General features: G+C 40.0%; 1 long non-coding RNA gene across 1 annotated transcript in view; it reads left to right on the forward strand.

The window, feature by feature from the left end:
- Positions 1–409: 409 nt before the first annotated feature.
- The window catches only part of LOC122225495, a 67,768-nt gene continuing 55,770 nt past the window's right edge, over positions 410–12,407 (forward strand). The window contains exon 1 of the long non-coding RNA XR_006205209.1: positions 410–450. This is a non-coding gene — a long non-coding RNA (uncharacterized LOC122225495). The remainder of the gene's footprint in view (positions 451–12,407) is intronic.

The following is a 12,407-nucleotide window of genomic DNA, read 5'->3' on the forward strand; positions in this document are numbered from 1 at the left end:
CATTAATTTTCCTCCTGCCCCCAATTCAATTGATATGGATCAAATAAAAGGTAAACATCAGACATCAAAATCCCCAAGGTAATATAGACAAACTCTAATAAAAATCTCATCAACACAGATGTGGCAGAAATCAGAAATCAATTAATGCAGTGCTATCGTTTTACTCTGAGAATTGAAGAGGTCCCTGACAAGTAAATTTCACTTCTGCCTTCACTTTAGGTCCATGAGCACAATGAGCAATCTGCAATAGCAAATCACAGAAAAGTCATCTCATTTGCTTGTTATACATTGCTTTCACTGCAACTTTTTTTAATAAAAAAGTGAGCAATTTTTTTAAGGATATGTTAGCATAGAATGTCTTTCTCAAATTCAGGGACTGAACTTAATTTCTTTTTTTTTTTCATCTTCAGGTCTACAGAACTAAAGAAAGGACTTATCCAGCTAAGGCAGGTAAGAGCTTCCTTCTTCTGTAGGCTTAAGATGGACTGCTTGAAGACACCTGTTAAAGGTAGTGGTGGTGGCTTAATCACATGGATTCGCTTATCTGATTTCTGCTTCCTAATATAAGAGTAGTGCTGTTGTTTCTCTTTGGATTTTTCTCTTCTGGATGTTGTTTAGTATTGAGTCTGATCCTTTGTCTCTTTGGATCCCATTTATATAAAAACCTACCTGTTGTTGGATATTGAAATTCCTATATGACTAGTTGATTTCATATTCTACTCTTGGTTATTTTGTTGCAAGGTGTTTTGTTTTCTTAAAGCATTAGCTTCTCTTAAAATATTTTGAATAAGGTTATTGGAAGAATGTTCAGAAAATTAGGCACATGGGTATAGTTTTTAGGTTGTAAACAGTTGACTATACACCAACCCTGTCACTCCTCAATTGACAAAATGGCACACCACACCCAATGACTGTCAATATCAGAGTCACCTGTTCATGCCACTCAGCAAGGCTCTGTGGAAAGAGGTCATACTTATTTTTTTGTTTCTGTGATTTCAAGTATCAAAATAATAATGTCCAAATTTGAAAGAATAATTAAGTCCCCTTAAATAACTTAACACAGGTGCTTTCCTGACTGTGGTATTTCTGTATCCAGACCTGTGAAGATTTATACACTGCCCATGTCTCAAGACACCCCAGAAGAACACAGAAACTAATCAACCACTTTCAAGTCATGCTTACAGTAAAGCTATTCAGAATCCTTTTCCTTTTTCTCTTAGGTTTTTAAATATCATTTCCATTGAGTATTGAGGACCACAAACTCAGGAACATTGTTACTGATAAATGATTTCTATTAATAGCCATTTTATTCATTAGAGCTTTTTAATTTGTTTTGGTTTTGTTGATTTTATGCTTGTGTTTGTTTTTTTTTTCAACACATTCCATTTTTCTGTTTCTTTTCAATGTTTTAATCCAATTACCAGCCCGGTAAACAAGCATTTGCCACATCTACAGTAGAGGCACTGAACTGTGAATAGAAGTGATTTCTGATTACAGACAGGCTAATTTTCAAGGGACAAGAGGAACAAAATGCAGTGAACTGAATAAAAGAATAATGGAAAATACCTTGTTAGGTGACATATGGCACAGATTTAGAGCCACAGATCGGAAAGGAAAAAGTTACTTAATCCTAAAATACATATGCATTGCATGGATCGTAGTTATGATCTGGATCATGTATGATCTCTTGGTTATGAGAGGAAAGATATTTTACACATTTTATTGTTCAGCAGTGTTCATTAATATTAGGATTAGCCTCTCTAATTGAGAGGGTGGCAAAAAACCAGTTGAGAGCCTGTCAAGCCCCAGAGTTTTGTAAAGAGAGCCAAAGGCAGAGGCCATTAGGCAAGAGTGTCTCCAGAGATCTGGAGTTTCTTTTCCTTCTCGCTCTTTCTTGTCCCCTTTCTCCACCTCTTTTTATAATTTCTACCTCCATGGCCTCCTACTCTTACCAAACCAAACCAAACAAACAACAACAAAGAAAAAGACCCTCTCAAACTTCCTGTACCTAGAGGAATGATTAATAGCATCTTGGGGACTTATCCATGTTGTGATTTTTCACACATTGCATGGCATTCATGCCTTGGGCTAAAGGGAGAAAGTAGTGATAATAGAGAATTATGATTGCTTTAATATGATCCAACAGACGGGTGAACATTCTAGGTAGTAATAGGACGTTCACAGGTCTGCCTAAGTCATGGGGGTCTCAATGCAAAGTGGGTTTCTCCTCCATGAATGTGAGGGCTGACCATGATTACTTATTGGAGTCAGAGTCAAAACAAAGTGAATCTAGAAACTCGATGCAGATGCTTCTTACCAGTCGCACCAGGAATATGAATGATAGAGGGGATGGGAATGGAAAGCCCTTTATATTGGCAGAGGGTTAGGTAAAATAAAAATCACAAATAATGAGTGCTTTGTCAAATTAGGCCACCTTCCATCACAAGAATAGAATGTCTTGCTTTGAAGCTCCGAAATCAGAGAAACAACATTCATGGGCTTCTGAATCTTCAAGAAAACTAGCAGGCACCTAATATTCATAGCACTGGAAGCTACTTCACTGAGCCTTTAACCACTGTGAGTTAAGATTCCTACCTACTGATGAATTCTCTTTGGTCACAGCAAAGCTAACAAAAGGCGGGAGGCTAAACACAAATGACCACTGGAGACCAAAATATCAATCTCTTAGGAGAAAAGAAGAGGTTGAGAGGGTTTTCAGAACAAATGGAATGCAGCAGTGGAAAGCAGATCAACTCTTAATTTGCTCAGTGCAACGCATGGATTTGATGATCCTTGGGGGAAGGGGTGTCCAGAGGTAGATAGATCAGCTCAAATTTTGGCCCTGCACTCCTCTTCTCAGAGGCCAAAAGAAACTAGATCGAACACCTGTCTTCTGATGGTTTTATGCAGTACAGTCTGATTCTACTTAGCAATGCAGCTTAACACATTTCTTTCCATTCTTTAGGCAAACATTGAATCATAAAACTTTGCACAGTATTTAAAAGACATTTAGCTGCCAAATTATGAATAAAATGGGTGATTTAGACACTGGAATCCAAAGCCTGATGTCACTTTTATCATCCCATTTCATTATATACTATAAAATGCAGAGCTGTAACTTATAATGACAATGACAATCACACACAATATATTCTGTAGATTTACTTCTAATGCTAACAGACTGTGTTTTAGACAGACTGTATAGTCCGTATACATCTAACACACAGGACTTTTGACTTTAGTTTCAGTGGTTTTATAAGATGTCTCATGGGGCCCTGGGTGGCTCAGTCAGCTAAGCATCTGGCTCTTGATTTTGGCTCAGATCATGATCTCACGGTTCATGAGATCAGGCCCTGAGTCTGGCTCTGCACTGACAGTGTGGAAGCTGATTGAGATTCTCTCTCCCTCTCTCTCTGCCCCTACCCCACTTATGTCCTCCCTCTCTCTCTCTCCCTCTCTCTCCCTCTCACTTTTTTTCTCTGTCTCTCTCAAAATAGATAAACATTTAAAAAAGAACACTTAAAAAAGAAGAAGAAGAGATGTTTCAGGTGCCAAGACCTAAAAAAATTAGCTGATGTTCATTTGAATCCTGACTTGATCAGAGACAGACTTTATAGCCCAGAACCCCTACTGATGAACAGAAGACTGTTCTGGGTGTGAATATGAAAATAGTCTGTTTCCTAGTAGACCATGGACATTTGCATGAGTCGGGTAAAGAGTAAAGTGAGCCTTCAGTAAATAAAAACTGACATGTAGAAGGTGAATGATCTAGCTTGGTTTTCTACATTGATCAAACTCATTGAATAAATGCTTAACAGTCCTCTCCCTACTGGGGAGGGGAAGAATGGGAGGAAAGAGTCCAGTTCAGAATGGTAGTGGCAGGGCAGGGACTAGATTGCCTTCTGTAGTCGTTTGCACCCACAGCTGTTCCAGTAGTCCATGCAAACCATGGTTACATTTTCAGGACCTCGCTGCATGATGTGATGGGGAATTTTATCTACAATCCCTCTGTCAACATGGGGATAATATTGTGAAAGTTTAGACTTGCTTCCTCATTGGCAATTTGTTGATAAGATGGAGGGAGCGTTTCGCTTCGCATGGCCCTATGCTATTTGCTGATTAGCTGGAAAAGAGTTTGGAGCTGTCCCCATGGAAGAGTAAATCAGTTAGTGTTAACAGAAAAACTAGTTGCTAAAGAAACCTTAACTTTCTGTGTGTGGGGGGGGGGGGAGGTACACACACACATGGGTATCACAACCTCTTGTTAACTCATCCCTTCTCCAATTAAGCAGAGCAAACTCCCCATCACGTTATCAGGGTTGGTCCATCCTCCCATGACTGGCCCCATGAGGTGGCTTTCTCGTCCTGTATTTGGGACTGTGTCTGCCCCAATTTCACATTCTTGACTACAGCTTGAATAATGGCCATCCTACCTAAATTCCTGACATCTGGTAATTGTGTAGTCCTTAACCCTTGTTTCAGAAACCTGTAGCATTCACTTCTCATCTACTTTGGTTCTGCTTTCTTGGGCCTGATTTATGCCTATTCCTTTTCCTGTGCTCAGCCCCATGAAAACACCCTATGCTTTAAACGCTGGAGTGCCTTTTCCATTTTGGTATTTTACAAAAGAGTCTCTTAGAGAATCACTGCAAATATCGGCATAGTTGCAAAGCACTGTGATGCTGTGGGCCTAAGCTGCTTTTTAAAGGATGCCCATAGACTATGCCCAAAAGGACTGCCAGAGAAATACTAAAGGTTAACTTTCCTCCACCTGAGATTTACTGCTGAAATTAGCAGAGCTCATTTGAGAGATAAATTTGCTCTTTAAAAATTTATTTCCTCTGCATTCATTTTCCCTTCCTATAAATGGGAACCTGGGATCTCATAAAACTAAATTAAAATTATCAAATACTATTGAACCAACCTAATGAAAATTTTAACCAAAAGTCATTGTAAATTAGGTATGCGCTATACTGAGAACACAAGCCCTTGTAAAGTAGATATTGTTCTTATGTAAACTCATGAATGGAGACTTTCTTGAATAAATTACTTCTTAATAACATCAGAAAGTCATTGGCTGGGTAAATATCTCCCTGGGGCATTCGCTGATATTCTGGAATTTAAATGTTCAATAGAACTTCATATTTGTCACCGTTACTAACGAGTTTTGCTTTATGAAATCATTATTAGCATGAAAAGGTTAAATTTTGTGTCTTATTTCTAGAATTCATACCATTTAAAAGAGCTCAAGGGATTGAAATTTGTCTTGCTGGAATGCAACATTTACATAATTTCTCTTACCCCAACATTTTCTCGCCCCCATCCACTGGCAGTTTGCTACCTGAAGCAGGAGGGAAACAAATGATCAGAGTAGCTAGAATGTCTGGGAATTTCTGCCAAAAGGACCAGGTAGATTTCCTTCTCAAAGGACCAGAAAGCAAAATTATTTCTTCCATTCTAACTTGTGGTTCAACATCTAAAACTTTTAGGGTTGTTCTTTCTAAGCCACATATTCCCGGCAGGGGCACCCATGGCTGCTACATTTATAAGGCTCGTGAACACATTTATCAAAATTCCCTGAGTTGTGAGAATTTGCTTTGTTGTGCTCACGCTGAGGTTTTTTATTTGGAGATATTTTCCCTGCATTCCTTTCATTTCAACATTTCAGCAGATATACTAATTGTTCTTTTCTCAAGATGAGAACAGTAGGCCCTGTAACTTCAGCGTGGGGAACCCTGTGAGGTAGGAGACGGTATGCTCATTTATGATCAGACCGAACTGCTTTTCCACATAGAGAACAGAGAAGCAATGCCATGAGATTTCAAAGATGTGTCCCGATGACCACACTCAGCAAGAGAGATGCCAATAGATTATCATCACTCCTCTTCTGTGCTGCCCAGATCCTGCCCAGACTCCCCCTGTTTGTGGCTAACTATATTCCCAAATTTACCGCTGACTTTATATCAGCCAATAGGATATTTGCTGCATGTCCAGGATGGAGAAAGTCCAGGGTGCATTGCTCCCTGACAAGTAGGTATTCATGGCACCTTTATAATATTTATAGCATCTAGCTTCCCTAAAAATTGAATCAATACCTTAAGACTAATCCATGATGCTATACTTGGTTTTAAGAAAACAAATGGTCTCCTTTTGGAGGGCCATGATCTTTTATCACTTTTGCTATTTTAGGTCAAAAGAGTATATTGAATAAGATCATAACATGAAAAACCAAAACTAGTATGTGAATGTACTTCATATTACTGTGAAATGTTTTTTAACACATAGGCTAAAGATATTAACAAAGTTGCTCGAGGATGGTTTTATGACCATGAATTTGCTCCTACGCAAATACCTAAGAAAGCCATGGAAATCACCATGGCACAAGACAGATTTGCCAAGGACCCCAGATTAGTAAATAACTGAGTGTGTTCCCTAATGTCTGCAAAGAAAACCCTGTATTCAGCCGAAGATTTTAAACAGAAGTGAAAGTCGGTTCCACATTATGCTACAGATTCATTGAAATACATATATTCTAACAAAATTATCTCTATATACATATACATAACATTTTTCTACTGAATTTAAAATCAGATCAAATCAAATATGATTGAAATCAAATATGAAATCCCACAGAAAATATTTCCCGGGTTGATAATAATCCAAACACCAGACAGAGTCCCATGGCAGGAGTCAGAGTAGACAGGATTGAGAATGAGGTTTAAATAGTGACTAGCTCAGTGAGCGGGAGGTATGATGTGCACTCACAGTCTCTAGGACCCATGGTCTCTGATCGCTTCTGCAGTTTCTCCATCATTCCTCCAAATTCTGAATTCTCTCCACTTCTTCGTTACCCTCTGAGACTTTATGGGTTTCCTCCATGGCAGAAGAGTCTCTGACCTCACACTTGAAATTCCCAGAACCTTGTCCCTTTGTAACTTGACCGGCTCGTTCCCATGTCTGAGCAGCAGGTGTCACCCTCCAGGGCATGAGGTGCTCCAGTCTAAAATCCCCTTGTGCCTGAGGCTTGTGTTATACAAAGCATGTTTCCTGTCTTCCAATTCTGTCTTATTAAAATTATCTGTGTATCTTTAAGCAAGAGTCATCCATCTCTATGCCACAGCAGCACGCTACATATGGTATACTGATTTGCCAAAATAAAAGTTGAAAACTGAGGGGTACCTGGGCGACTCAGTTGGTTGAGCATCTGACTTGGGCTCAGGTCATGATCTCATGATTCATGGGTCCGAGCCCCACGTCAGACTCTGTGCTGACAGCTCACAGCCTGGAGCCTGCTTTGAATTCTGTGTCTCCCTCTCTCTCCGCCCCTCCCCTGCTCATGCTCTGTCTCTGTCAAAATAATAAACATTTTTAAAAATGTCTTTAAAATAGAAGTAGAAAACTGAGTCAAGAATGTCCAACTGCACCCATCAGGTGCCCTGTCAGTGTGGATTGGTTGGCATTAGTTCAGATAAGACAGAACACCTGGAGACAAAAACTTCAGCTCAACCTCCTACCAGCTGTGTGTCCTTAAGAAAACTTGTTTTGTTGTCTTAGTTTCTTTTTCAGAAAAAATGGAGAATTTCAGTATTTCCTATCTCACAGTGTGGTTTTATGGATTATGTAATAAAATATATTTAAGGTGCTTAAAATCATGACCAGGACGTGTTATTACAACATCTTGCCTTCGAACAAGGCAAAGAAATAGCCATCCGCCTGGAGCTAGCATCCAATCTGGGTTTGGGAGGAAGTTGAGTATAAAAAATGATTGTAGGGCTTAATAAATAGCAAGACAGGAGCGACACCAGGGCCTGGGAATTGCCAACATGGTATTGGTTGTTTATAAGATGTTTCTAACAGGACCAGGGTGTAGAGAATTGATGATGGATTACCAAAGCAGCTGTTGGATGATAGCTGTCCACTGCAAAGAAAGAGGACCACAGGAAACCCATCCCATTAAGAATGCTCCAAAGCACTGCTTGGGGCTTGTTAAGAACTAGGAGCTGGAGGGGTGCCTGGAAGGCTCAGTCGGTTGAGCGTCTGACTTTGGCTCAGGTCATGATCTTGCAGTTCGTGTGTTTGAGCCCTGTGTTGGGCCCTGTGCTGACAGCCTGGAGCCTGCTGTAGATTCTTTGTATCCCTCTGTCTCTGCCCCTCTCCCGCTTATGCTCTCTCTCTCTCTCTCTCTCTCTCTCTCAAAAATGAGTAAACATTAAAAAAAATTTTTTTTTAAAGAACTGGGAGCGGTATACAGACCAGCTCTCTAGGCATCCCTGATGGCTGGCATGGTAACCACAAGCCCTGACATGACACCAGCCATATCATTTCATAGATCCTAGAAACTATCTAATAGGACGGTAAATCTACAGTGGAATACTCACTTTAACTGGAAAAAGGCCTTCAGGAGAAGATCTTAAGCCAATGGAATTGATTCACAGAGCTCAGAGTGGTAGAACAGTTCCACAAATCAGGCCACTTCTGTGACATTATGCAAATTAACTGACTTTTCTGCTATGTCATTAATAATACATATATCTCTCAGGATACACGGAGAGTTAAATAAGAGACATAAAGCAGGGTGTCTGGGTGGCTCAGTCGGTTGAGCATATGACTCTTGATCTCAGCTCCAGTCTTGGTCTTGGGGTCATGGGTTCATGCTCGACCCTGGGCTCTGCTCTGGGCTCTGCACTGGGCTCCACACTGGTTGAGAAGCCTACTTAAAAAAAAAAAAAAAAGAGAGAGAGAGAGACAGACAGAGAGAAAGCGAGATAAAACTTATGGAAGTACTGAGCAAAGTCCTTAAGGCAAAGTAAATGATACACACACGTAACTCTTTTGTTGTTGTTGTTCTTCCTAATCCCATGTACCTGAAAAGAAGACCATATGCCTTTCTTAAAATTATGTGTCCTTTAGTTTTCAGGACAATAGTCCAAATAGTGGAGGAGCATCCTCAATGAACTGTAGGTCTGGGGCTCTGGTCCAATAATGTGCTCATGCAGCAAACACATTCTGGGCTGAGCTGCTTCCTGACTGACTACTGTTTTATTTCCTTTCACTTTACAGAAAAGTCAGCAATGAAAGACTTCTCAAAGCATCCAACTATTTATTATCATAAGCAAACAGCAGAAGACAGTGCAAAAATTAAGGATCCATTTTCACACACGCCAACACGGAAGGAAGGGTTGTCTAGAGTCAGGCTTTTCAACAACACCCACATAGAGTCATCACCATCTTAACCATCACTCTTGATTATATAAGTCAGTAATGAATTCTGTCTTTGCTACTAGCCTACAGTGTGGCTTTTCATAAATATATGTAACATGCTGGTAAATTTGTATATCTATTATATATACAACATCTATATAGAATACATAATGATTATGTATTCTGTATTATGTACTAGTAAATTAGTGTAGATACAGTGTATATGCTATATGCATGTTATATAGTATATGAGATACATACTATAGTGTAATATATATTATGTGCTATATACACTATGCATTAGGGTATTATATATACTAGTATATTATATATCTATTATATGCTATGGTAGAAATATACTATATACTGTAGTGTGTATGTATATACACTACTATATACACTATATCCCAAATACTATATATATTACTATATATACTATATACTATAGAATATATCTACTATTACTATAGTAAGATATGTATCTTGCTATAAGATATATATATTATATATATATAAAATTAAGATATCTTAATTTTTTCAAAGTAAAATGCCTTACTTTATTCACAAAGATTTTTTTGAAAAGAAAATATGATGGAAGATACAAAGGATCCTTTGAGAAATTAAATATTATCCCAATTATGCTGCACATTTATTTGTGTATAAACATACACACATACGTATATCAGACTTACCTAAGAAAATAATACATGTTTTGAAGACAACTCCAGTTAAGTTTTTTTCGATCATTAAACTATAATGATGATCATTCAATCAAGATAGAAAATTTCTAGAAAACTTTAAGAGTTTGCTATAATTTACCAGTTCTTTTTTAAAAAAATATTTTTTAAGTTTATTTGTTTGAGAGAGAGAGAAAGAGAGAGAGAGAGTGGCAGAGGGGCAGAGAGAGGGGGAAAAAGAGAATCCCAAGAAGGCTCTACACCATCAGCTTACAGCCCAATGCAGGGCTTGAACCCACAACCATGAGATCATAACCTGAGTCTAAAGCCAAGAGTTGGACACTTAACCGACTGAGCCACCCAGATGCCCCTAATCTACCAGCTCCTTGATATCATAACTGCTACTTAGTGCACCCGGGAGCCAGGCAGTGTGCGAGAGATGGGCACATCAGTGGTAAATGATTCATATGCAGCTATGTCCTTGTGGAAACAGACACTTAGACACCTAGTAAATAATGGCACAAACAGATATATAATTGCAAATTGTCTCAGCGCCTGTAATGGATAAGATCACAAGTAGATGCGACCTGGTCATTAAAATATTCCCTGAGGAAGTGACATTTGTTCCACTATCTGCAGGGTGATTTGTAGTCATCTAGAGAGACAGGGCGGGCTGGGGAATGGAGAGGAGGTGAGAGGTGAGGGTGATCTCTCATGCAGAGGAAGGAGGGACTGGTGTGGAGGAGGTTGTCTGAGGTCCACTGGATTTTGCATAGTTGGGGAACTGGAAGAAGCCCTGTGGAAGGTCGGGGGAGCTCCGGAAAATGAAGGAGCCGGGTTGCCACAGAAGGCTGGAATCTCCTGCGGCCTTGCCAACCTTCCCAAGGGTTTTGATCTCTATTCTAAGAGCCATTATAAACTGCTCCTGACTTTCAATTGGAGTGAAGAGATTTGCGCTTTCCAAATAACGGCGCTGGTGACTGATTAGAAGAAGAGAACGGTGTCATCAAAATATTTCCAGATTTCATGCTCTTCTTACTTTCATCTTAGGGGAGACTGGTCTTACAGAGAGAAACTGCATCTCAGTAGTTAAATGTTGACATTTTAATAATTCCAGGAGAAATAAGAAAACTCCAACCTCTACCTTAAACTGAAAATATGGCCCCTGCTAGATATCTGGAATCCCCAAACAAAAGGTTTACTCCTTTTGCCTAAAGGCTTTATCCCTATTAAAATGCTAAAATTAAAATAAAATGAAATAACATAACATAAAACAAACGTGTGCTCTGAGAAGTAGCACATGAAGCCCATTTGTCCATTATACCTCAGTGTGGATCCATCATTCTCTTTCATAGGAAGAGGTTTTGTTTTGTTTAGCAAGAGGTAGAATAAAACCCACATATAGGAATATAGATGGGTAAAATGACCAACACCATGGAGAAAGGAAAGGGAGACCAAGGGAAAACCCAAAAACCAAATTCCCAGACTTCGCAATTTTATAATCTGATCGCTACCTTGTTTGAGAAAAATTTGCACGAAGCCCTAACTACCGAGTTCTGGCTTCATTCATTGCTTCTGCTGTACCTCAACTCAAGGATGCGACCTTGATGTCTCCCTTTCTCCTACCCCCATAAATAACAACCATGAAGCAAAAACTTAGCTTATCAGTGGCACTCAGGTAAAACAACTCATAAACGCTCCGAGTAGTGTTTGCAATTTTCCTGGAACTGAAAACATCAGGCTCCAGGTTTGAAGCCCCAGCCAGACGGGATGAAGGCAGACTTCAGGGAGCTGGTGCAGGAGGAGGGCCTTTGTGAGCCTTCTGCCACTGAAGACACTAATGCCGCTTCCCAACCTGCTCAGAAGGACTAGACAGACAAAACCCAAACACAGAGTAAGATGCAAATATCCCCAGGAACTGGGACAAGTATGAGCCTCAGCTCCAAATGTCAATTACTGGAAGTCTCCAGAGCCTGGTTAAAAATAGATATGCAGGTTTCTTTGTTCCCATGTCAGAAAGGGTCATCCCATCAAATCAGATTCCCATCACCCTCTTTTCACCCAATAGCTGAGTTGTCAGCCGTTTGCAACTGCAAATCTTGGTTACGGCACTGTCACAGGGTCCAAATTAGCATGCGCCCTTTCAATTATATCCAAATACCACGGTCTCCAGGTTTTCACAGGGTGTGCACTATGTGGAGACGCATGTAGACATACTACAGGTAAACACTGCTAGAACCAGGCTGTTTTCCCCCAAATAGCCGGCGCGCGTTTGTGCAGAGAGAGAGTAGGGGTGGGTTGGAGTTGCCAGCAGGCGAGCAAAGGCAGACCAGGAGGCAGGACGGGGTGGAGAGGAGGAGAGCCGCATGCGATTTTCCATTTCAGCTGCCATCTCACTTAGGGACCTTTAGAAAGTCCCTCACACTGCAGTTTTCCTCTTGTCCGTACTTAGGTGAATCCCTAGCTACCCACCTTTGCCCGAGAAATACTGTACAAATGAATTAGATTTAGTCTGAATGACTCATGAAC

The sequence above is a fragment of the Panthera leo genome, chromosome B4, assembly GCF_018350215.1.
Source record: "Panthera leo isolate Ple1 chromosome B4, P.leo_Ple1_pat1.1, whole genome shotgun sequence".
Lineage (NCBI taxonomy): Eukaryota > Metazoa > Chordata > Mammalia > Carnivora > Felidae > Panthera > Panthera leo.